The sequence below is a fragment of the Chelonoidis abingdonii genome, chromosome 4 (genome assembly GCF_003597395.2).
Source record: "Chelonoidis abingdonii isolate Lonesome George chromosome 4, CheloAbing_2.0, whole genome shotgun sequence".
NCBI lineage: Eukaryota > Metazoa > Chordata > Testudines > Testudinidae > Chelonoidis > Chelonoidis abingdonii.
In genome coordinates this window covers 147386019-147412482 of record NC_133772.1, presented here as the reverse complement: position 1 = coordinate 147412482, position 26464 = coordinate 147386019, and the positions used below count along the sequence as shown (strand labels likewise).

Below are 26464 nucleotides of genomic sequence, written 5' to 3'. Positions count from 1 at the left end.
AAGTTCCTTGTTCTACAAGTTGAGGCAACATAACGTGGGGTTGATACACTGCATGCACTTTATAGTCTTAAAATGACCAAAAGAGAAAGCAAATAAATTAGATTATATAATTTACTGTTTAATGGCTGGAAACTTTCAAGATTTTACTTTAATTTCCAATGACATACCTGCTGGAGACTTTTGTCTTATTAGAAGCTGAAGGTCTCCTTTGGGTTTATTACCCCGTCCTCTCTTCATTCATTCAACAAACCACGTAAGCATTTCAGAGTTTCATTTCAGTTTGGTAATGGGTCTAGAAAAAGCCATCTCTTTCCATGATGTAGAGCTCCCCAAGAAGTTAAATCAATAGCATTTTAAGCATGTCACTTCCATAGCATTTGCTTGAACTTTACTGGAAGAACTCTTGTAATTCTTCTCTTCCAACATTTTAATAGTCAAAGTTTGAAACAAAGTTTTACCTAATAGAAAGTAAGATGACTACTGCATAGTAGTTTTTCATTACCTGGTATCAATAGATAGGGTAAAAAGGTTAAGAATAGCCAGTATTTTGCTGCTCTATTGGCTGTCTGGGATGTTAGATATGTAAGAGTCTTTTAGATGTAATTAGAGGTGTGTTCCTCTATATAATTGCTAATTCAGATAATTGACTGTGAGTTCCTTTTTGATGGCCTGATTTTGATCTGATTTATACTGGTTACACTCCATTGCCTTCAGTAGAGTTGCTCCTGATTTACAGTAGTGTAAATGAGGCCCCAGGTATTCTGAGCAGTACCATAGCCTAATGGTTGCTCTTAGATCATTCCTTATGGCACAGGAGGGAGAGGCTCAGGTACAAGAGCTCACTGCATAGACCAGAAACAAGGACTAGCACTGTAGAGGGCTGGGGGGAAGATTGTGAGTTTATATTTAATTTTAGTTCACATGTGACTAGTTAACAGAGGAAAAAAGGGGGGCCTTGTGAGAATTACATGGGAGGCTGCTTTCAGGAATCAGAGCCCGTAGCAGAGTCAGCCTCCAGGCAACCTAACAAGCACTGCTGGCCTGTAGCAGGCTGCCTGATTGGCTCAGAAGACTGCCTCTTAAGTCCAGCAGCAGTTCAGCAGCTGCTCAAAGCATTCACCCACAGCTGCTATAGCTCCTCCTTGTTCTCAGACTTGTATCTGCCTTGGCCCCAACTGTGCCCCTGCCTTGCCTCACTCCAGGTGACCTGATTCTGACCAGAGGCACCAACTCTTGGCTTCTAACTCCAGCTGTGACCCAGGGCTCTGGCACCTGGCCTCTGGACTCCAGCTCTGACCCTGGACTCTGATTTCCTGGCTACTGACTCCTGCTCCAATCTCTAGACATGACCACCATGTTCTGGTCACCAGCAGGTATATCCAATATCCAACCTCTACAACAACTGAAAAGAGAAGGAGCAAAATGTCATTAAAGGGGATTAAGCATGTGCTTGGCTGAGTTGGACCTGAATGTTCCAAGCCCAAGGTGAGCATTATTGCATTTTATGTAGTATGCAATTCTTAGACAGTTGAGGATCTTTGTTTTTAAGGGGAATCACACACACGCACACGCACACGCAGTACAAACATGCAGACAAGGTTTGCTGCCTCTGGCTGAGTACTGAAGTATCACTTGTGCACACCATAGGCAGTCTCTTTCAGAAGTAGTGTGCCGAGTCGTCATTTATTCACTCTACTTTAAGGTTTTGCCTGCCAGTAATACATTTTAACGTTTTTAGAAGGGCTCTTTCAATAAGTCTATAATATATAACTAAACTATTGTTGTACGTAAAGTAAATAAAGTTTTTAAAATGTTTAAGAAGCTTCATTTAAAATTAAATTAAAATGCAGAGCCCCCTGAACCGGTGGCCAGGACCTGGGCAGTGTGAGTGCCACTGAAAATCAGCTTGCGTGCTGCAGGTTGCCTACCACTGTGCTATGTGCTTCTCTTTGCTCAAAAACTCTGGTTGATTGCGGCAATAATCCAGCTGCTGCCAGCTCTCTTGAAAACACAAACTCATACACTTGCCTCCTAGTAGATGCACACAGTGGCTGAGATTTTTTTCAAAGCCCGTTAAACGTAATGGGAATTGTGTGTGCAAACAGCCAAAGCAAGTTTGCAAAGGTCAGCCAATGCGCTGATACTAGAGCTGGTTGGAGGACAAAATTTTCATCCTGCAAAAAATTTCAAGGGTTGTTTTTTATTTTAATTCATTTTGTAGGAGGACAAAAAGTCAAAATCTCTAATTCTTTCATAGGAATGAAGTGCCAAAAAATTTCATTTTGGAAAGACCAAAGTGGTCCCCTGGCCAGCTTGTCTAGGCTCCTTGAAAGTTCCAGTGGAATTGACCCATTCCCTCAGAATATTTGGATTCCATTGGAACTGCACTTTCTGACAGAAAACTCTTCCAGCAGAAATTTTTAAAGCACTTTTAGCTAATACTAGTAGATTCTGCATACCAGCAGCCAGATACACACTGATTCACATGGCAGATCCACCTGTAGAACATGCTACCTGTTCATTCCATAAAATAGGATGAGTTCACACAGAGAAAGTTCTTCAGCCCAGCTCAGATTTTTGATTTTTATCTTTCATTGAATTCCTTTTGCCCTCCTCCCATGTCAGTATTTTCCACCTTGATCCTATTTCTGCCTGCTTTCAGTTTCTCCGTTGGTTTTAATTTAGCTCATATTCTTGAGTCCATGCACCCCTCCCTTCCTGGTTGGTTGTGTTGTGCAAAGATTAATTTTATAGCCATCTCCTATTGTAGACAAATTACACTTGGCTTTTTTTCTGCCATGGCGCACAATTGCTGAGACTGTTAGCTTTATAAAGTGATTATGGAAAAAGTGTCAAGATCCATTTCATTGAATCTGTAAATCAAACTGAAATTTTAGCACTATTTGCAATAAAAATAAGTGAGTGTAGGTGTAATCCATGACTCATCTATAACTTATTATTCTCCTTTACTGGTAATACGGAGGTGCCTGGAGGTCTCAGACAAGATCATGCCCCAGTCTGCTAGGTATCATACAAATACATAGTAAAGGGAAAGTTTCTGTCTTAAAAAACTTACATTTAAAGTAATAAATGAAATCCACAGCATGACTAGTGTCATCCTGAAAATGGTACACCCCCTTCTGCTTCAGCATAAGTGAAAATGGAAGGTTGTATGACTAAGGCCTGATTCTCAACTCACCAAAGGTGTTTTTTCCATGGAGGTAACTCCATTGATTTCATAGGGGTTCTTGTGACATATATATGAAAGCACAAACAAAAAAGAGTGAAACAACTAAATATGTTACAGTTTACAAAGATCAGCATCAGCACTTGTGCTGTTGGCCAGAATATGTGCCAGGGTTTTTGGTTTATGTGAAGCTAAATTATAATCATTCTTGAAATACTGTCTGTGCTTGAAAAAACAGCAGAGCGACGTGACTGTGCATGGAAGGTTCTGTTTCCACCTCATGGAGTTTACCCTAGCCTATTGTGACGTTTGCAAGAGGTTAGGGTTCTTAGTTCACATGCTAATGAACATCACATACTTATTTCAGCATGGCTCAATTGCAATCTTTACTCAGATGATTTTAGCACAGGTGTACAACCTGAGTATTGTCAGAATCTCTTCTTGGTGATATGAGATGCATCATGGTAAGCTCACTGAATACAATAGCTGCCCTGAAGCATCTCACTCAACAATCTGGAAAGCAGCTCCTGTTCCTACTGTCAGTTGTACAACATATGACAACTGGTCTGCAGCTTAAAGATCATATTTAAAAGAGGTCTTTAATATCCATTGATTCTGATTAATCATTACCCATTCTAAGCAGAAATATGCCCTTTTCTACCCTTTCTCCTTTTCAAAAAACAGCCTACACCCATATTGCAGGTAATCTCAGGAAATTGGTACTTGTGGTAGCTAGGTTAAACACTCATTCAGTCTATTCTTTTCCTCCAAAGAATTAATTTGCTGCTAAAACTTTCTGCCTAAAGAAGCCAAAGGAAAATCCTGCAATGGAGATTCTTATAGACCCAATATGGGTTCTAGTGATCCCTCTTCTGGAATATGGCCATATTAATATATATATTGTACATTTTGAGCTAACTTCTGAAATGGAAAAGAAATCATCTGAAATAAATGGGACTGTACAAAGTACCAGGCTAATAAGTCAAGCCTCCAAAAACTACCTGGGAGATGGGAGAAATTTATATCTCATATAAAGGAATATGAAGCTGAACAACTGAATTGGAGGCAAGAAGGGAATCAGTGTAGCACACCCTGAGCCACACACTAAGCAGCAAGGCAGAGCTTACCATCAGGCAATTATAAAAGTGAATGCTGTCCAAGACATAAGGCAAAAATTTGACCCCCCTTGCCTAGGGACATAACATACACATATAGGCATGAGGGGACAGGAGCACAGTGTTAGCTCTAGGGCTGGTTGAACATTTTCCATGAAAACTATATTTTTGATGGGAAAATTGGGTTTTTGATTAAACATTTTTTTTGCAAAAAAGATCAGTTTCCCACAGAACATTTCAATTTTTGTATTGAAACACTGTGCTGCTGGCACTCCCATGATGTACTGTAGCCGTTCAGTGGGAAGGGGAATTTCAGTGCATCATAAGAGGTGTACTCTGGTTGGGAACCCTGACCCATAAGCGACAATAGGGGAACGAGGGCTCCAAACTACAACTCCCATGAAGCACCATGATGAAGGCTTTGGTTTTCAGCCAAACGTTTCGAGGCTTTGATATTTCACCTAAATGTTTAAATGTTTCAAGAGGATAAAATATAATTTTCCAACCAGCTCTAATTTTATCACATTTGGTGCAGGTAAAGTAGCAGGGAGCATGTCCAGCCTGCTGGGAGCTAGTGTAATGCACACCCAGATTGCAGCAGGGACTCAGAACATGTGTACTGAGGCTCTATTTTCATTTTCTGGGTTTGGCAGTAGCAGGATATAGTTCAGCTCCCCAACTGGAGTGCTCACATGAGCCATTAGCTCAGTTATTTATGTAGGTAGATGTTCCTTGTTAGGCTTCCCATTCATGAAGAGCAAAAACATATATCTTAAGTCTGGATCTCTTTAATAGCAGATTAAAGAAAACTGCAAACAAGAACACAACACGTTTACATCCGCACCTGCATAGATGTAGCAGGTGGCTATGAAACAGTCACTGCTCAGAGTTCAGTGCCCACTCAGCAGAGCCAAGAGGTGCAGGCTGCAGCTAAGAGCCGGTTCTGGTTTCGGTGGTCCTTGATATAGGTGAAGGAAGTCAGTCATGTAACTGTGGAATCCAGTGAGAGCAACACAGGCAGCGAGAGAGCCCTGTCTCTTACTCTACTCAATTGCCATCTTGAACTGCCTCAGATCACACAAGCATGTGTAATAATGGTCTCACTTAAGACTAAGGCTGTTTATTCCCAGCTTTATTCGTAGGACATGGGTCAGGATTCTGAATGGTAATACCCCATCACATGGCATATGTCAGTATCCATTGACTCCAGTGCCTCCTTCCATCCTATGGTTTAAAAATCAGAATAATATCCTCTATATTTACATAGCTCCACCCTGTCCCCACTCACCAATTCTAACAAAGTTAGCGCTCTTGGGGAAAAGTAGTAAATGACCTAACAGAATGCTCCATCCATCCGTGAAACAGTTTTCATTGATGAATCCTGGAAACTCGTGCCAATTAGAATATTGACAGAACAGGAAAAGCGTTGCCCTGCAGTGGAACAACATGAAGCGTATGGTTAATGGAAAGCCTTTTTCACAGTGTGCTTTGTTTGAAGGTGCTGGGAAAATAATGATGATCGAAGTAGACAAGTGCTGTCTCTAGGAGCTAATTGTGAATGCAATATGAGAGCATTGTAATAGTTCGTTAGAGTTAACCTCCCACCCCTTTGGTGATTCGGCAGCATGATCCTTCTGATGGAAGGAGCACCCTTAGAGTTGTCACTGCTAGAAAGGCATGGATGGTGTGCTTATTGTCCATGTGGTGTGGATGCTGTTTTGTGGCAACCTCTGTCTTTGTTGAACTGGGGCTTGCCAGAGCGGAAAATGATTCTCTCCAATTTGAGCTAAGGAGCCAAGGCTCTCAAGCTGAGACTCACATCCTGTGTGGATCAGGCATTAAGGGTGATGTGTAAAACACACTGGCCTGTAGCTTATATTTGCTCATAAGCTTGCATATATTTGGCTAGTTAGGCTATTTCCCTACAAGTAATGTGAGTCTTTACTGGACACACCTGCTGCATAGTCAGCAATATAAATAATCACTGTAGGGATGTCTCCAAGCACATTTCCTGCCCTTTAACCATACGTTTGTTGCTGGCAGCTGAGCAATATGTGCAGCACCATATCAGTCTGTGGGTTGAATAACTGTGCCCCTGTGTTACCCTGGAGCACTCCAGAACTGGCTGATTTTTTTTTTCAGCTCTCTGGTATCTTTCTCAGCTCTGGCAGCCCAAAAATTCATGGTCAGAAATACTGAGCTTTGCTGAAATAATATTAGGTTTGGGTTTTTTTTAACTAGTCAGGATTTTTGTTTTTTTTTGTTTTTTTGGGAGTTTTTTGGTCTGGCTTCTGGTTTGTGAATGGCACCAACTCGATCCCCAGTTTCTGAGACACATAATAAAACATTAAAGATTCAGCCTTTAAATGCATAAAAAAGGTGGGGTGAGCCCAGTGCTGCGTAGCTTGATGGCTCCTCTCTGCTGACACTGCTCCAAGATTCTTTTCAGAGCAGGCAGTGGTGCCCTGGTACTGCAGGCAGCTGCAGTAGATGTGGCCTGCAGCACCAGCTGCACAGTCACCTCTAGTGGCCAAAAAGGGATGCTGGAAATAGCTGAGGCAAAGTAGCTGTGTGTACAATCATGTAGTTGTTCCCAAGATCAATGTAAGCACCTCCCAGAATGAACCAAAATCATGATAGTCGTAATAATATAGGGAGTGCAGGCTACACAGCTCTCCATTTGACTCGTTCGGAAGTACAGTGCTCCTTTGTCCAGCCCTCTGCTAGCTATACTCCCAGATGGATGATGCTAAGAAGTGTCTTTTTTCTGAGTGCAAACTTCAAGAACTTCCATGCTTTTCAGTGCACTAGGGCATGATGGGAGCCCAGGGTTTTGTTTGTATGAACAAAATTAGGGAAGAAGAATGGGCTACAGTAGAACCTCAGAGTTATAAACCCCAGAGTTACGAACTGACCAGTCAACCACACACTTCATTTGGAATCAGAAGGACGTAATCAGGCAGCAGCAGAGATCCCCTTTCTCCTCCCCAAAAGGGTAAATACAATACAGCACTGTGTTCAGCATAAAGTGTCAAAGCTGAAGTGAGTGTTCCGTTGTAAACTTTTGAAAGAGCCACCATAACATTTTGTTCAGAGTTACAAACATTTCAGTTACGAACAAACTCCATTCCCAATGTGTTTGTAATTCTGAGGTTCTACTGTCATTGCTGCACTGAACTGAGATACAAATCTGGGTCCAATTTCCATCCTTCCTTCAAAATCCCTGCATGCTTCAATTTTTCATCTGTGAAATGGGAATAATCCAAATTCTTCCTTTCTCCCACTCTGACCTGTATTTTTAGATTGTAAGATCTTCAGGGCAGGCTGCTTACTATATGTATATAGCCCACAACGGGGCCTGATCTCATTTGGGCTATCATCACTGCTTTGATGTAAATAACAATAATATAAACTGGATATGTTCTTATACATTATATATGTAAGCAGAGTCAGGATGAGCTCTACCCTGACATCTGCTGGTGAATTATGGTGAGTGTGGAAAAGAACTTAGGGGGCTGATCTTGTTTGCATAGGCACACCCACTGCGCCTAGTATGAGCCCATGGCAGCCCAAAATGGGCACTTGGGCAGCTGTGCGATCCTCAATTTCTTGGTTATTGGGGTAGGAGGAATAAAGTGTTGTTACCCTGATTATGTGAATGAAGGACTATGAGACTGTTTTATGACAGAGAGTCTCACCATCAACTAAGTAGCACTTGCTAGGCAAGGGACATGGGTTCCAAAACCTAGTGAATTAAGAGAGGTTGGGGATAGTTGTGTGTACCTGATGGTCTGGGCCCCCTTGTGAGGGTCTGGCACACCAACTGCACCTCCTTTTCTCTCTCCACTGTTGAATAGTAGAGCTAATTTTGATTCCATTAGGAGTCCAGCTAGAGACTGCTGAGCCGAATTCCCTTTGGGCCAATGGTGTGCCAGTACTGGGGCTCCCCTACTACAAGCTGGAATTACTAAGAGCTAAAACTACTGAGCTGAGATCACTGAGTGCTGTGTTAACTAGTGGAGGAGCCTGAAGATATATTGCTAAGCGGCTGGCAGAGCAGTTTGCAGGACGGTTGGAGCAGTGAGTGCAGCGGAGTGGAGCTGAGCAGTTTGTGGGGACAGCTGCAGTCGTTCATGGGACAGCTGGTGGAGTGGAGCAGCTTGTGGGACGGTTGGAGCAGCCCACGGAACAGTGAGTGGAGCAGAGCCATTCGTGGTGAAGGCTGCAGCAGGCCTCCATGGAGAGGCTGGGCAGTCGGCCTCGCCCACTTGAGGTGCCCCTTAACACCCTGTGTGCCCCTCCCCCCAATTCCACCGAGGCTGGGGGAGAGGTAAAACTCTGCAGATGAACTTTTGAACTCTGGGGTGGCACTGACCAGGGACAGAGACCTTTGGGGTGATTTGGACTTAAGACCCTGAGGGGAAAAAGACATTGCCACACTTACTTGGAGGTGGGTCTTCTGCTCATGGTTTGTGTTATGAATCCTGTTTGTGGTGTTTCCCCAACGTAATGCCACATTGTTGCCCTCCTTTATTAAAAGGATTTTGCTACACTCGGACTCCGTGCTTGCGAGAGGGAAAGTATTCTCTCCTAGAGGCACCCAGGGGGTGGGTGGTGGTATGTAATTGTCCCAGGTCACTGGGTGGGGGCTCGAGCCAGTTTTGCATTGTGTTATTGAAACGGAATCCCTGGATACTGAACCCGGCCCTTGTTGCTGCCAACTCAGAGGGGCAGAAGGGTTTCATATAAGAATATAATAAAATAAATAATGAAAATTATAATAATTATAAAATAGTATATAATATAATATATAATTATATATTATAATATATACAATCACATTTATTATATATTATTTATATATTATAATATTATATACTATTATATTTTATTATCTTTTTTAATAATTTGGAACAAATCAAAGAAACATGATGAAATGCCTTTGAAAGGAAAATAATCTATATATTTTTTATTCCTTAGTCAATTTCGTATCACTGTAGGATAAAGTTTTAACAACCAAGAACATTGTTAGTTAGTCTTTGGATTTTACACTGTGGCTCATCATTCGGATATGTCTAGACACCGTTAAGAAGAGATACAGTAAGATTACTTTTTTCAGGCTGAACAGCGAAGTGCTGTATAAAATAATAGGACTTCCAAAGGGAAAAGGATTTAAAGTATTATGCGGATGTAAGACATGGGATTAGATACAGGAGAGGTTTAGGGGTTGCTTCTAAAAAAAATCTCCAGTCACTGTGAAACATGAAGGATTGGTACAAATGGAAAGCATTTTGTGCTGGAATGTTATAAATAGTTGAGCAAGGTCAAAGATAGGAGCAAAGGTTCCCTGTTGCAGATGAGTAGATTTTTTTTATTATTATTTTTTAAAAAAAAAGAAGATAAAATGGATCTTCGTCCACTGGTTCGTTTGATACCTGTGGTGTCAGATAAAGGTAACTGCAGACAGCTTTTAATTTGGTGTTCTAGTACATCGCATTATGGGATCACATTATTAAATGTTTTAAAATATAAACCTGGTCTGACATCCCCACCTCTGGGTTTTGCAATGCACCTCATCTTCTGCAGGTCAGTTCTAGTAGATAGGGGACCCAAACAGTGGCACCCAGATGAGGGGATGCACTAGGTAGGAAATCCGGAGATGGGTAATGACGCTTGATCATGCAATATGTTCTCTGGGCTTCAGCTCTGTACTAGTCCAGGGATCTGACTGTGGAAGCTTGCTGCAGGATCTAGGCCTTAGAGGTTTTTGTTTTCTTGTGTGGTTTTTTAAATTACATATTTTTTAAATCCCACAATGTGACATCAGATCACTCCCAATGAAAAACTACCTATGTTTTGGAAGTATCCGAGTGTTACACTGGTGCAATTTAGTACCTGAGTGTTACACTGGTGTAGAACAGGGCTCCGTGTGTCCAGCCACATGAATGGTAGATATTAATTAGTTAGGTGGACTTTAATATCTGGTCCCCATCAAGCAGACAATAGTGGAAGTTTCATAATACTCTGGTGCTTGCATTGATCATTGAATAAGGTCTGGCAATCACATCACAAGCTCAAAACTGTCAGCCCTGGAGAGGGGGAATCCACCTTTCTGAGGAGCCAGGTAAATTTCTCTAGCTACTAGAGGGGAAACTGAGGCAGAGCTTCATCATAACACTGTAAAGGTAAGAGTTCCATGACACTCTGGATCTACACTGTCATAACTGAGAGCAGAATTTGGCCTTCTGAGTATGAGTCCTGCATATTACTTCAATTCAGGCTTAAACGCTAGAGCCATCATAATCCACAAACAGTAAATCTTAAACTGAACCCATGTACATCTTTATTCAGAAAAGTACGTTATATCCTGGGGTGGGGAGGGAAAGAGCCTTTCATTTGTATGGCTAAACACCTCTGACTGGCTGAAATACACTCAGGACTGCAGCAGCCCAGTGGTGGTGAAATTAGTGCACCTCATTCCACTGCCCCAACATTCGTTGCATAAAAGGATCATTCTGGGAGAGCAATACAGCAGTGCACAGACAATCCAGAAAGTTTTTGGAGAATGTTGGGGCCAACTTTCTGGTATAAGTGCTGGAGGAACCGATTGGGGGCCATGCACCTCTTATCCTGCTGCTTACAAACAGGGAAGAATTGGTAGGGGAAATAGAAGTGGGTGGCAACCTAGGCAGCAGTGACCATGAGATGGTTGAGTTCAGAATCCTGACAGAAGGAAGAAAGGAGAGCAGCAAAATACGGACTCTGGACTTCAGAAAAACAGACTTAGATTCCCATAGGGAACTGATGGGCAGGGTCCGCTGGGAGGCTAATATGAGAGGGGAAGGAGTCCAGAAGAGCTGGCTGTATTTTAAAGAAGACTTGTTGAGGGGACAGGAAAAAATCATCCCGATGTGCAGAAAGAATAGCAAATATGGGAGGCAACCAGCTTGGCTTAACAGTGAAATCTCTGGTGAGCTTAAACTCAAAAAGGAAGTTTACAAGAAGTAGAAATTCGGACAGATGACTAGGGAGGAGTATAAAAATATTGCTAGAGTATGCAAGGATGTAATCAGGAAGGCCAAGGCACAGTTGGAGTTGCAGCTAGCAAGGGATGTGAAGGGTAACAAGAAGAGTTTCTACAGGTATATTAGCAACAAGAATAAGGTCAGGGAAAGTGTGGGACCCTTACTGAATGAGGGAGGCAAAATAGTGACAGATGATATGGAAAAAGCTGAAGTACTCAATGCTTTTTTTTTGCCTCGGTCTTCACAGACAAGGTCAGCTCCCAGACTGCTGCACTGGGCAGCACAGTATGGGAAGCAGCAAAGAGTCCTGTGGCACCTTATAGACTAACTAATATGTCTGTTAGTCTATAAGGTGCCACAGACTCTTTGCTGCTTTTTCAGACCCAGACTAACACGGCTACCCCTCTGAGGTATGGGGAGGAGGTGAGCAGCCTTCAGTGGTGAAAGAACAGGTTAAGAACTATTTAGAAAAGCTGGATGTGCACAAGTCCATGGGTCCAGATCTAATGCATCCAAGGGTGCTGAGGGAGTTGGCTGATGTGATTGAAAAGCCATTGGCCATTATCTTTGAAAATTTGTGGCAATCAGGGGAGGTCCTGGACAATTGGAAAAAGGCAAATATATGCTCATGTTTTAAAAAGGGAAGAAAGAGAACCTGGGGAACTAAAAATCGGTCACCCTCACTTCAGTCCCCGGAAAATCATGGAGCAGGTCCTCAAGGAATCCATTTTGAAGCACTCGGTGGAGAGGAAGGTGATCAGGAACAGTCAGCATGGATTCACCAAGGGCAAGTCATGCCTGACCAACCTGATTGCCTTCTATGATGAGATAACTGGCACTGTGGATATGGGGAAAGCGGTGTATGTGATATATCTTAACTTTAGCAAAGCTTTTGATACAGTCTCCTACAGTATTTTTGCCAGCAAATTAAAAAGGTATGGATTGGATTAATGGATTATAAGGTGGATAGAAAGCTGGATAGATTATCAGGCGCAATGGGTAGTGATCAACAGCTCAATGTCTATTGGCAGCAGGTATCAAGCGGAGTGCCCCACGGATCAGTCCTGGGTCCGGTTTTGTTCAACATCTTTATTAATGATTTGGATGATGGGATTGATTGCACCCTCAGCAAGTTTGCAGATGACACTAAGATGGGGGGAGAGGTAGACAAATTTGAGGATTGGGCCAAAAGAAATCTGATGAGGTTCAACAAGGACAAATGCAGAGTTCTGCACTTAGGACGGAAGAATCCCATGCACTGCTACAGGCTGGGGACCAACTGGCTAAGCAGCAGTTCTGCAGAAAAGGACCCGGGGATTACAGTGGATGAGAAGCTGGATATGAGTCAGCAGTGTGTGTCCTCATTGCCCAGAAGGCCAATGGCATGTTGGGCTCTATTAGTAGGAGCATTGCCAGCAGATCAAGGGAAGTGATTATTCCCCTCTATTTGGCACTGGTGAGGCCACACCTGGAGTATTGCGTCCAGTTTTAGTCCCCCCACTGCAGAAGGGATGTGGACAAATTGGAGAGAGTCCAGCGGAGGGCAACGAAAATGATTACGGGGCTGGGGCAGATGACTTACGAAGAGAGGCTGGGGGAACTAGGCTTATTTAGTCTACAGAAAAGAAGGGTGTAATAGGATCACAGAAATTCTCCATTAGCTCAAGTTGCAGAGGCCAGTGCTTCTGGAGGAGAAGAGGTTCTAAGTATCCATGGTGTGCAGCACTGACACCACCAGGAAGTACTGGTCGAGCATGGATTTGTTACACTGACCACAGTACTTATGTTTATGTATTTTAAGAGGTTTAACATTCTCCTACATTGCTCTAGACTATTGACTTTAAATCTGCCACTGCATCCCTGGTGAGTTAGCAATGTATGTTATTGTGAAGGCACAGGATTTTCCTCTACCCAGGGAGATTAAAAAGACTCAGACTGTTCATCTTAGAAAGGAGACAACTAAGAGGGATATAATAGAACCTATTCAGTCATGAATGGTGAGGAGAAAGTGAATAGAGAAGTGTTATTTGCCCTTCATGTAACACAAGAACCAGGGGTCACCCACTGATATGAATAGGCAGCAGGTTTAAAACAAACATAAGGAAGTACTTCACACAACACACAGCCAGCCTGTGGAGCTCATTGCCAGGGGATGTTGTGAATGCCAAAAATATAATTGGGTTCAAAGAAGGGGGCAGGGTCCCAGAGTCTGGGCTCCAGCTAGAGCATCTACACCACAGTTTGATAGCCCTGCAGCCCAAGCCCCACAAGCCTGAATCAGCTGAGTCTGGTGTTTTATTGCAATGTAGAAATACACTCAAGGGCTGCCCCAGACACTAGGCCAGGTTGTCTGTCCACTGTTACTCTCATGCAAAAAATACTCTCCTTTCCTGGAGCACTTTTTCCCCAGGCTCCCTGGCCTGAGAAGCACCCCAGGGAGCTTTCGGTTTCTAGGATCCCCCTTTTTAGGTTCTCTGTCCTAGGAACTTGCCATCCACTTACCCCAGCCTTTCTCCCTTGAGAGCAGAGTTTGTTTGGCTCAAGCTCTCTGGAGCTTCCTGAGGTCCTTAGCCTTTTATCATGCTCATGTGCTTCCCTTCCAATTAAGAACATAAGAACGGCTGTACTGGGTCAGACCAAAGGTCCATCTAGCCCAGTATCTATCTACCGACAGTGGCCAATGCCAGGTGCCCCAGAGAGAGTGAACCTAACAGGCAATGATCAAGTGATCTCTCTCCTGACATCCATCTCCATCCTCTGACAAACAGGCTAGGGGCACCATTCCTTACCCATCCTGGCTAATAGCCATTTATGGACTTAACCACCATGATTTTGCGTCAGTTATAATTATAAAAAGCTGTTATAAGTGTGGCGAGTAAGAATGATTTACAACGCGCCCTTAACGCTTAAACAGGAGTTTGGCTCGGATGTCAAAAATGTGTGACTGTGCCTGCTGACAGAAGACTCTCCTTTATTTGTTTTAAAACACTGCTGCTGTTAATTTCATTTGGTGACGCCTTAGTTCTTGTATATGGGGAATAAATGTAAATTTTTTCCTTACGACACTTTTCCACATCATTCCTGATTTTTATTACGTTATCATACTCCCCTTAGTCTCATCTTTTTCAAGCTGAAGAGGCTAGCTCTTTATCTTCCTCATATGGGATCTCCACCTAATCATTATTGCCTTTGCCATCTTGTCTGAAAGCTTTCTAGTGCACTAGCATATCTTTTTGAGGTGAGGAGACTCCACATTGTACAAGTATCCGCACAGCATGGAGGTGTACCATGGTATGTTATATATTATGGACAATCATATTATTCTCAGTTTATTACTCCACCCCCTTTTTTAATTGATTCCTGACATCCTGTTTTGCTTTTTTGACCAGCATACTTGCACAACTGTTGCTGGACGATCTTAGGACTGGTCGCCACTGACGACTCCAAGATCTTTGTTCTCGACTCGTTAGCTAACATTACGCCCCCATTCCCATATTGTAGCGGTGAATATGCTAGGGTGTCTACTCTCTTTCCACTCAATTGCATTCTGTGTTAACCATTTATCCACATTTAAATTTCATTTGCCATTACTTGCTTGCACAATCACTTAGTTTTGTGAGATTTTTTTGAGGTTCTTAGTCTGCTTTGGTCTTAACTATATTGAGCAGTTTAGTATCCTCTGCAAACTTGCACACCGTCACTGTTTATCCTTTCTCCCAGATCATTTATTAAATTATCAAGATTGGTCCTAGGGACTGCCCGTGGGAACACGCAGTAGTTACCCTTTCCATTCGAGAATTTCCATTGTAATTTCCTACCCTTTGTTCCATGTCTTTTACCAGTTTCTCAATCATGAATAGGTTGCTTGTTCCTTCATCGCTATGACAGCTAATTTATGTAGCAGCGCTTTGGTGAGGTTGTCAAGGCTTTCGGAAAATCTAAGTAACTATGTCCCTGGATCCCCGCTGTCATCTATGTTTGTTAACTCTTCGAAGAGCTTGGCTAAAGTAGATTGGTAAAGACACAATTTGTTGTAACCATGTTGACTATGCTACAAGACAGTGTTATGGTTTTTGCTATGTGTTCTGATAGAATTTTTATTTAAGCTAACTACTTGTCTGGTCTGATTGAACACATCTCTCGCAGGTGGATTAAGACACGTTTAGCTAATGTAATAAGGGACGTTAGACCAATATCTTTTACACACAGTGGTTGTTAGAGAAGCTTGCTCAGGTCACGTTACGAGACTTTAAGTATTGGCTTATTAATTAGCTAAACTGTCTAGTACATGGTGATAGTGATAACTTTATATGAAAGCGACTAGTAGGGTTTGGACAAATCTCGTAGTAATAGTTCTTGGACCTCAGCATTTTCAGGAACTACTGGGTGAAGCACGCACCCGCCATAGAGGGATGAACTGCGTTGATGTTCAGGTTTTTATTATTGTTTTGGCAACCGGGTACATGAAGGCAGATTCCGTGCTGCGGCGGCAGCCCCACAAGGCGCAGTTAGCAATGACACAGGTGTGTGATTAGCTCAGGCCCCTGTATTTTAGATGCAGAGGAGGATTCCCACCTGAACTCAGCGTCTGTTCGTCTGTCCGTTCTCGCTTCACTGAAGACGGCCATAGGACTTGCCTACCGCTCGCCACTGCGGCTCAGGCTCCCCCGGCTTGTCGGTCATGGCTTGCCCGGCTTCTTGTGGGTCAGGGCTGCATTTTGGCAGCATCCCGCTCCCTATTGCTGGGTTTAGCTCCCCGATCAAGCAAGATCTTGGAGTCATAAAAGGCAGTTCTCGGTCGGAAGTGTCTTGATAACATGTGAGTTTATCAGAAGATGAATTATAGCGTCCTCCTATTGACTATAGCTACTGTGACAGTTCTCTATGATTTGATGGCACTAAAAGGCTAAGTCTCAGAGTTATAGGGGACTGCTAAGACAATCCAGTGAGCATCTGAAGATAATTAATGCAAAGTACTCTCGTTAGCTTTCTCACTCAATGACTATTTATCTTAAGCTCTTCTTGTATTCGCAAGATCAAAGGGGCCTCATAGGATCTCATCGATTTAGTCATGGCTATCATGTATCGCTGATGTTGCATCTTATACAACATCAATTGAAATATTTTGGAGCTCTTGGGCTAGTCACTTGACTTACAAACGTTCCTGCAATATGGCTTTTCTATTACATTTTACACTAATTTGGCAGTGTTATAGCTCCTTTCTATTTGCCTCACTAGGATTTGACTTCCACTTTTTAAGGAAGTCTTTTATGTCTCACTGCTTCTTTTACATGGTTGGACAAGCCACGTGGCTCTTTTTTGTTTTTTACTGGTGGTTCTTAATTTGGGGTATACATTGAAGTTGGGCCTCTATTATGGTGTCTTTATAAAGGGCCCATGCAGCTTGCAGGGATTTCACTTTAATCATACCTTTTAATTTCTGTTAACTAACCCCCTCATTTTGCATATTCCCCTCTTGAAATTAATGCCACAGTGTTGGGCTGTTGAGATGTTTTCCCCACAGGGACGTTGAATGCTATGTATTATGGTCACTATTTCCAAGCGGTCCTGCTATAGTTACCTCTTGGACCAGCTCTGTGCTCCACTCAGGATTAAATCTAGAGTTGCCTCTCCCCTTGTGGGTTCCCATACAACTGCTCCATGAAGCAGTCATTTAAAGTATCAAGAATTTTATCTCTGCATTTCGTCTGTAAGTGAAATGTTCCCAGTCAATATGGAGATAATTGAAATCCCCCACTATTATTGGGTCTTAATTTTGATAGCCTCTCTAATTTCTCTTCAGCATTTCAATCATCATATTACTGTCCTGGTCAGGTGGTCGATAATAGATCCCTAATGTTATATTTTTATTAGAGCATGAAATTTCTATCCATAGAGACTCTATGGAACATGTGGATTCGCTTAAGATTTTTACTTCATTTGAATCTACATTTTCTTTCACATATAGTGCCACTCCCTCCCCTGCACGACCTATTCTGTCCTTCTGATATATTTTGTACCCTGGAATGATTGTGTCCCATTGATTGCTCTCAGTTCACCATATCTTCCCTTCCAGTTAACTGACACAGTGACTTACCTAGTCCCGGATGAACATCAGTTGCCTCAATTCTACCTTGTGCAGCCTGTCAGAGGTAAGCTGAGTCCCTGCCCCTTCAGAGGGCCAGCTACCCTCTGACAGTAATCAAATGTACAGTGAATACCTTCCTATGTATGGATAAAACATCAGAGGTATAATATCACAATGGTAATGCAAGTGTTTGGTTTTCCATTTGATAAATTGGGCTCCATTTTCCTAATATGAATGTTTAATATTTTATATGTAATATATATGGGCTCCCCTAGATTTACACACGAGTTACATTAGTTCATTGGATCATTATCTTAATGCTGCTTCATCATTTGACTGGTTTAGCCTTCGTTAAGGCAGTCTGGTAATCAATAGGATCCACCTGGACTATTAGATAGTTTAGTGATGTCATTGGGTGTTTTCTACAAAGGTTTCATAGAGGGAGGCTCTCTGGAGGTAACACTTTGTGGATAAGCAGCAAAGAGTCCTGTGGCACCTTATAGACTAACAGACATATTAGTTAGTCTATATAGTCTATAAGGTGGCACAGGCTCTTTGCTGCTTTTACAGATCCAGACTAACATGGCTACCCCTCTGATACTTTGTGGATAGATACTTTGGTGATGAGCATAGTAAAAGAACTTACAGAAAATAGAATGGAAAATGTAAATGGGCAAGACGGGAAAATATAAGTTATAGGGTCACTAAGGAAAGAATATATGATGAGGTATATTTCTGAAATATGGAACTGAATAATTGCTGGTGGAAAAAGAAGATTGCTGTCAAATAAGCTGTATAAAGAAAATTAGGGTCTTCTTGTGAATCCTTGGTTTGTGTAAATGAAGCCTGTCTCTTAGAAATCAATTAAACTCTTTTACAGTGCCTTTGTGGCCTATGAAACTTTTGATTATTATGGGAAGGATGATTCAGGCACAAATACCTGCCCTTTTGACAGGAAGACAAATTGGCTTCTATATCTATTTTTACAATTAATTTTCTCTAAATTGTAAAAAGGAGGATTTCTTTTATATTGGAAATTGCATTTATTTTTTAAAAAAGATAAAATTTCCTATGCAGAGAGGAGGAAAAGCTTGTCACATTTTGCATTTGGTGATTTTAATAAGCCTAGAGATCAACACCCAAGAGATTTGTCCCCTCCTTCTTGATTATATTTTCTAATACACTTCAATGTACAACCAAGCTAATCACATACTGGGATGATATAATATGAGGAAATCATTTATTCAGTGGCCTGATTCTGCCAGCCTTGATCTCAGCTGACCTGACTGAAAGCCTATTGAAGTCAATAGAACATAAGAACGCCCATACTGCTGGGTCAGACCAAAGAGCCATTTAGCCCAGTATACTGTTTGCTGACTGTGGCCAATTGCCAGATGCTTCATAGGAAATGAACAGAGTAGGGAAAAATCAAGAGATCCATTCCCTGTCTCCCATTCCCAGCTTCTGGTAAACAGAGGCTGGGGACACTTCAGAGCATGGTTTTGCATCCCTACTGATCCTGGCTAATAGCCATTGATGGATCTGTCCTCCAGGAACTTATCTAGTTCTTTTTTGAACCCTATTATAGTCTTGACCTTCACAACATCATCTGGCAAAGAGTTCCACAGATTGACTGTGTGTTGTGTGAAGGAATACTTCCTTTTGTTTGTTTTAAACCGGCTGCCTATTAATTTTGTTTGATGACTGCTAGTTTTAGTGTTATGAGAAGGAGTAAATAAAACTTATTTATTTTCTCCACACCAGTCATGATTTTATAAACTTCTACTCTATCCTCTATCTCTGTTAGTCATCTCTTCTGAAAATGAAAAGTCCTAGTCTCTTTAATCTCTCCTCATATGGAAGCTGTTCCATACCCCTAATAATTTTTGTTGCCCTTTTCTGAACCTTTTCCAATTCCAATATATATATATATATATGAGATTGGGCAACCAGCTCTGCACACAGTATTTAAGATGTGGGAGTATCATGCATTTATATAGAGGCAATATGATATTTTCTGTCTTGTTTTCTATCCCTCTCGTTATGATTCCCAACATTCTGTTTGCTTTTTTGACTGCCGCTAGGATTCCTATTGATTTCAATGGACAGTGGATCAAGTCTGATGACTAATATCTCACTCTGTAAGTTGTCGCATTCATTTAAATGAGTGGGACTATCTGATGCAGTGGTGGCAAGTTGTATGGGCCCGTGGTGCCTGTGCTCCAGGAATATTCAGAGCATGGCGGCCTGGCTCCACCAATGTTCGGGTCCGGGTCTCTCCCCCAGCCTTGCCTGCCTCCCCCTGAGCATCTCCCAGCTCTGCCTGCCACCCCCAGGTGCTTTAAAAGGACCTAAGCCCACCACCACCACCAGCACTGGCATGGCAGTGGGGCTAAAGCGGCTTCCTGCCTGCCCTCACTCCACGTAGCATGCCACTCCCAGAAGCGGTTGGCACATCCCTGCGGTACCTGAGGGTGTGTCTCTGTGCATTGCCCCTGCCCCAAATGCCAACTCTGCCATTGGAACTGCAGCCAATGGGCGCTGCGGGGCCAGTGCCTGCGGGTACCGGTGTGCGGAGATCCCCAGTCCCCTGCCAGTGGGGTGTGCGGGTTGCTTTTGGGAATTCAAAAGGCATAAATATGGGAAGAAACCATCTACACAAGTTTTACTCTGGCTTTTTTAGCTGCTTTTCTAAAATTTATGATACATTATAAGACAACAGACTTCACATGGGATTCTTTATTCTCAGCCACACAAGCCCTTTTTGTTATTGACAACTGAAAATATAAAAAAATCTCCTGCAGTAATTAATAAATTATGAGCCATTACCCTGGAGACTGAGGCAGTTTCTAAATAATTACCAGTAGCAAGCATGTCAGTGCTTTTATTGAAATAGTCATGAGAACAAAATTAGCCCTCGCTGGTTTTAAAGCTTTATACGCTTGCTTGTGTATCTGGAAGAACATCAATATCAAATGGGATTAGAAAGAGGACGGAGTTGCCAGGGAGAGCAGGGGACCGGACTGTGCCAGTCCTTTGTTCCTAACTAGAAACAAACTAATGAAGAAGCTCACAATAGAAGGGGTGAGATCCTGCAAACCCTGATGCAAATGAATAGCTTTTAGGCCCAGGGCTCTGGGAAGGTGTTTTGGGACTCTGTCCCCTGCTGTGCTAGCCAGTACTCTATCCCCTGTGGAATATACTCCTTGTGATATGAATGCTTCATCATCTGGGACTACTTGAGTCTGCAAGCTGAAAACTAACTTTCCAACTGCATTCATCTAAAAGCCTGGGCACTGAAACATCCAGAGAAAGCCAGCCCAAAAGGGAGGTGGGAAAAAAGCAATATACATTCACCTTTAGATCCAAGCAAATCCTTGTGGAAATGCTTTTGCAGTATTGAACCAGCTGATAATTATATGGAGAGCTCCTTTAAATGCCTGTTTTGTTTTTGAAATACCCCAAAGCCTGTTCAACACAATCTGAACTCATTAATGAAGCAAACTAAAATGTGTGTGGTGGTAGTCATTGTGGGTGGAGGGGAACAGCATTGCAAACGATGTACGATAACAACTACGTGTTTCAGAGTGATAGCCGTGATAGTCTAACAGGAAAAAGAATGAGGAGGCACGGTAGAGACTAACAAATTTATTTGTGCATAAGCTTTCATGGGTTAAAACCCACTTCATCAGATGCATGCAGTGGAAAATACAGTAGGAAAATACAATATATACAAACACACACACAAAGAATATGAAAAAATGGGGGTTGCCAGACCAACTCTAACAAGACTAATTAATTAAGGTGGGCTATTATCAGCAGGAGAAAAAAAACTTGTAGTGATAATCAGGATGGCCCGTTTCAAACAGTTGACAAGAAGGTGTGAGTAACAGTAGGGGGAAATTAACATGGGGAAATAGTTTTTTGTTTGTGTGATGACCCACCCACTCCCAGTCTTTATTCAAGCCTAATTTAATGGTGTCTAGTTTGCAACTTAATTCCAGTTCTGCAGTTTCTCGTTGGAGTCTGTTTTTGAAGGTTTCTTGGTTGAAGAATTGTGACATTTAGGTCTGTAATTGAGTGTCCAGGTAGGCTGAAGTGTTCTCTGACTGGTTTTTGAATGTTATAATTCTTGATGTCAGATTTGTGTCCATTTATTCTTTTGTGCAGAGACTGTCTGGTTTGGCCAATGTACATGGCAGAAGAGCATTGCTGGCACATGATGACATATATCACATTGGTAGATGTGCAGGTGAATGAGCCCTTGATGGTGTGGCTGATGTAGTTAGGTCCTATAATGGTGTCCCTTAAATAGATATATGGACAGAGTTGGCAATGGGCTTTGTTGCAAAAATAGGTTCCTGGGTTGCTGTTTTTGTTGTGTGGTTGCTGGCAAGTATTTGCTTCAGGTTGGGGAGCTGTCTGTAAGCGAGGACTGGCCTGTCTCTCAAGATCTGTGAGAGTGAGGGATCGTCCTTGAGGATAGGTTGTAGATCCTTGATGATGTGCTGGAGAGGTTTTAGTTGGGGGCTGAAGGTGATGGCTAGTGGCATTCTGTTACTTTCTTTGTTGGGCCTGTCTTGTAGTAGGTGAGTTCTGGGTACTCTTCTGGCTCTGTCAATCACTTGATAGAGATCTTGTAGATGTTTGTCTCTGTCACCAGCAACCACACAAAACTCCTCATTCTTGTAACAACCACAGGTTTCAATGACTTTTGAATAATCTATTCTAAATTTACCCAGATAATTTATTAAAAACTGTTCGAAATGATCATTGGAGTAGCTGGCAGGAAGGGTGTCTGTAAGTTCATGTACACATTTTAGGTAATTTCCCCAATGACCTACTACTAATTACATCATTCTGTTAAATCTTGCATCACTTTGTTCTGAGACACCCACACATCCCAAGACTCTGTGGTACTTAAATTGCCTCATACCTTAACTCAGTTTACCTGCAATGCAAAGAAATATGACATGACAAAGTATGTGATCATACTAAGAATATCTGTTACTCCCCAGGTATAATGGGGAGATACTGTCGCCCTGCAATAGCTCTCTCAGGCAGAAGTGGTTCTGTCCCGCTCCTTGCCCGACTGCCAGGGACAGCAGCCGAACATGCTGGGGGAGAGGCATAGGGAGAGAAGGGCAGAGCCTCTTTCTCTCCCCACCCCTGGCAGGCCAATCTGGGGGTGGGGGGGAACTTCATCCTCCATGCCCTCCCATGCGTCACCTTTGCTTCTATGGGGCTGGGCTGCTCGCTGAACTACATCTCCCAGGATGCCCTGTGGCTAGAGACTTTAGTGTGGGGGGACTGTAGAGCATCACAGAAGATGTAAGACCCAGGGGCTGGCCTGTAGAGAAGTATGGGAACATGAGGCACCTGAGCTTCTGTTCCCATGAGCCACTACAGCAGCATTTCCAAATTGACATTTTTTGATATATTCTTTTTTCATTTCCATTCAAATCAAAATTTTTCATGGAAAATCTAGACTAAAATTATTTTGTTTTTATCAAAATTGTCTGGGGGGTGGGGAATAATTCAACCATTGTTTGACCAGTTATCATCTCCACAGATCCTAGAGAAAACTCAACGTGCAGAAAATCGTGCTCAGTCCATACAGCCACTCCTGTACACTATACAAAGAAGATGGGAAGAGGATTTTCAGTTGTAACATTACCGCCTGTGTAAAGTATGTTCTGAGGAAGGTCTAATAGCGCTAACCCCCTCCCTCTGCTTATCTTTCTATGCATCAAAATCTGCAACTGATTTTCCCCAGCTTGGACTTGAAATGCTGATACCTGTAGAATGTATTCAGTGGTGCGGTCATGATGAAAACTCCAGGATGCTGATGCTATGAAAGGTCCGAAGTAAGTTAATTCAGATTCATTTGTTGCCTCTAAGTACCAAATTTTTGCAGATATAAGGCATAACCTTCCCAAATTTGCATTCATTCCACTGCTCTTTTCTGCTCGACTGGAGAAGAGGGAGACACCCATATCAAGGACACAGCATGGGCCAGGATAAGGACTAGGATAAGAATAATTTGAGACACCACTTTATCCATGCAGTAATGGAAAGGAAGTTGCCTCTTGCGTCTATAAAACCGAAGAGCAGGTAGAGCCCCTCTTCTTTCCCTGTGACATCCAATGCCATCATGATTTGAAAGGCAGATGTGACACAAAGCTGGAGAGAGCAGAGAAGCAGAACAAACACTGTATTATTGGAGGTTCCCTGGACCAGGTGAGTGGCCAGAGCTAAGAAGCAGAGAGTAGAGGTGGCAAACACAACTGGCTAACCTAGTGGTAACAATGATGGAAAAAGGGGACAGGTACTTTCTAGAACATAATTACATTCAACTTTTAGAGATGGGCAAATGCAGCATAAGTTTAGATCCAGATCCTGTTTTATCCAACCACTCTTAAGTTCAGAGTGGTCTCTGGGGAAAAAAACCCCTAGTTATTAGCACTATTTTATTTATTATTTGTATTCTAGTAATGCCTAGAGTCTCTAAGGTGCCAGGTACTATCTGTACACATCATAAGGCAATCACTTCCCTGAAGAGCTTACAATTCAAACAATCAAGACCGAAAAAGGAAATAGTAGTATCCTCACGTTACAGAAGACTGGAGATCTCTGAGCCAATGCTACAGAGAAACTTTGTGGTAGACCGAGGACTTGAACCCAGAGCTCTTGAAACCTAAGCTCGTGTCTTATCCATGACATCATCTTTCCTACCTAATTTTGACCTCTCTCTAGTTTTAAATCAAATCTATAGTTTCAAGGGAGGCAAAACAAGGAATAGCACACTCAGTTGAAAAAGGAAATTGAGAAAGCAAAGCAACAATGAGAAGGAAATGCATTTTAGATTTCTCTTAACAAATATTGAGACTGTCTCTCTCCTCTCCGCAAAGCCCTAAGGTTTATGCAAAGCATGACAAGTCAGCAAAACCATAAGCCCTTCGTTTTCTGTGGGATTCCTTGGGCACAGTGCACTGTAGTGTCATTTGGAATTTGCTTGAGGGGAGCTGCTTGTGTCTTGGGACTCTTTTCTTACTCATGATTTGTTTTGCAGTTTTTGTCATCTTTGCCTTTCTGGATATATCACCTGAAAGTACAATATGTAGGTGTCCCCCGCAGGAAGCAGCAGGTAAGATGTAAATGGACCTTTGCTTCACTTAAGCCTAAAATTCCTTTTTGTGAATCATCTAATAAAATAAAGTGTGAGTAAGCTAGAAAATGAATGAGAAACTCAGATTGGCATCATTGTCTAGCCTGAAGGAAGGTGCATAGTAATGTTGTAAGTGAGCAGAAATTCCCTGCAGTATTGGTTACTGGATGACTGGGATGGGATATACAAACTGCACCCTGGACAACATGGTGTTAATGAGCTAACGGGGGTTCAGTTGGTTCTGCCCCAACGCTCCTGTGAGAGATGTCAGGATTGGGGGAAAGAGCTTAAGAAGGAGAACCCCAGCTCAGTCGACGTAGGCCAGGGAAGAGCACAGATCTTTAGTGCTCAGCTCCTGAAGAGAGGGCTGGTTAAAGGTGGGAGCTTCCCAGCCAATTGCTGCCTCTGCCCTGAAGAAAAGGAGAGCCAGATACTGATAGATCTTGAGATGGAGCTATTCCCCGCTGTTACCTGTGAACCCAGTTTATTTGTGTTAATTCCCCTTGTTTCAGTTCATTGACTGCCCTGGCAGGGAATAGATTTTAAAGGGACCTGGCCACAGGGCCAAGTCACAGGGAGAGGCAGACAGACATTGGCAGGAGGTACCCAATGAGGAGAGAGCTGCTATAGCATGCCTGGCTACAAGGAGGTGCTAGTGGTGAGTCAACTCCTTTACAATGACATACCCACAACACACTATTGTATCCCTGCTCTTATCACTGCCATTTAATTGCATCCCCATTTCCCAGTAAGTTCCATTTGGTCTGAAAGGCCTTGATCCAGTACCCACTGATGCCACTGAGAGTTTCTCTATTGACTTCAATGGGCTATGGATCAAATCATACATTTTTTTTTCTGTGTTATTGACAAACCTTGGAGATGATCAGAGAACTTTCATCAGTGATATGGAGGATGAGGCAAGAAATTGCACCAACTGCTAAGATAGTTAGCAGTTAGTGCATCTAGGCTCTACTGGGAACATTTAACTTAAGCAGAAGTTGCAAATGCTTAAATACCTAATTCTTGACAAGCCTGGTACTGTATACTGTGCTTAGGAATCAATCTCCAAAATGGCTGCCATGCTGGGCTACAGCTACCTCACTACTTAAAGGCTTTTTATGTGTACCATCACTGGCAACTATTGTTCCAAAAGCTGCCACCTATTTTCTTTCCTCCACTTTCTTTTCTTTGCTTGTGTATATATCTTGCTGTTGCCATCCTTCTCATTAACAGAAGAAAGATGGTATTGTCTATAGCTCCTCTTTTATAAAATTGCCTTCTTTAATGAAGTGCATTATCAGTGGCACTGCACTGGGATAACTCCTCCCCTTTGAATTTCAAGGTGCAGATTTCCAGCTTTGACTATCACCACTCCATTTTGTTTAAAGTCCACGTGTGCTGTGTTCCCTCTAGAGGCTTGTGTTGCTGCAGCCTTTCAATGCTATCAGTGCTTGTGAAATCTGTACTGGTTTCTAGCATCAGCTTCCCCTGCTTATTCTTTGCATGGTCAGAAACAATGTCTCGGTTTACTTCCAGTGGCTCCATTCTTCTCATTGGATAAAGGTAGAGGCAGATGTACAGGTGGGGTTTCTACCATGCTTCTTGTCAGTAGGCAGATGGGGATGGAAGGGTATTGTGGCTTCACTAGTTGGAGTGCACATCAAGCTTCAATACTCTATGCTGCAGAAGTGGGCAGGAACCATAAATCACTTCCTTGCAACCCGATGTGAAAAAAATCCATTGAAACCAAGTCCTGGTTTCCTTCTTTGCATAGCACAGAACGAACAAAAAGCAGCACTGCTCAGATTCCCGAAGCACTGTAAATACAGTAGTGCTTTAGTTAATCTGCTTTCCTCTTCCCTCTGCATGAATGTTGTCCAA

General features: G+C 42.5%; 1 long non-coding RNA gene across 1 annotated transcript; it reads left to right on the top strand.

Moving 5' to 3' along the window:
• Window positions 1–1232: 1232 nt before the first annotated feature.
• LOC116830004 (uncharacterized) lies at window positions 1233–24568 on the top strand. The gene is made up of 3 exons (XR_004374858.2): window positions 1233–1373; window positions 23192–23282; window positions 24488–24568. It is a non-coding gene; the product is annotated as an uncharacterized LOC116830004 (long non-coding RNA).
• The last annotated feature ends 1896 nt before the right edge of the window (window positions 24569–26464 follow it).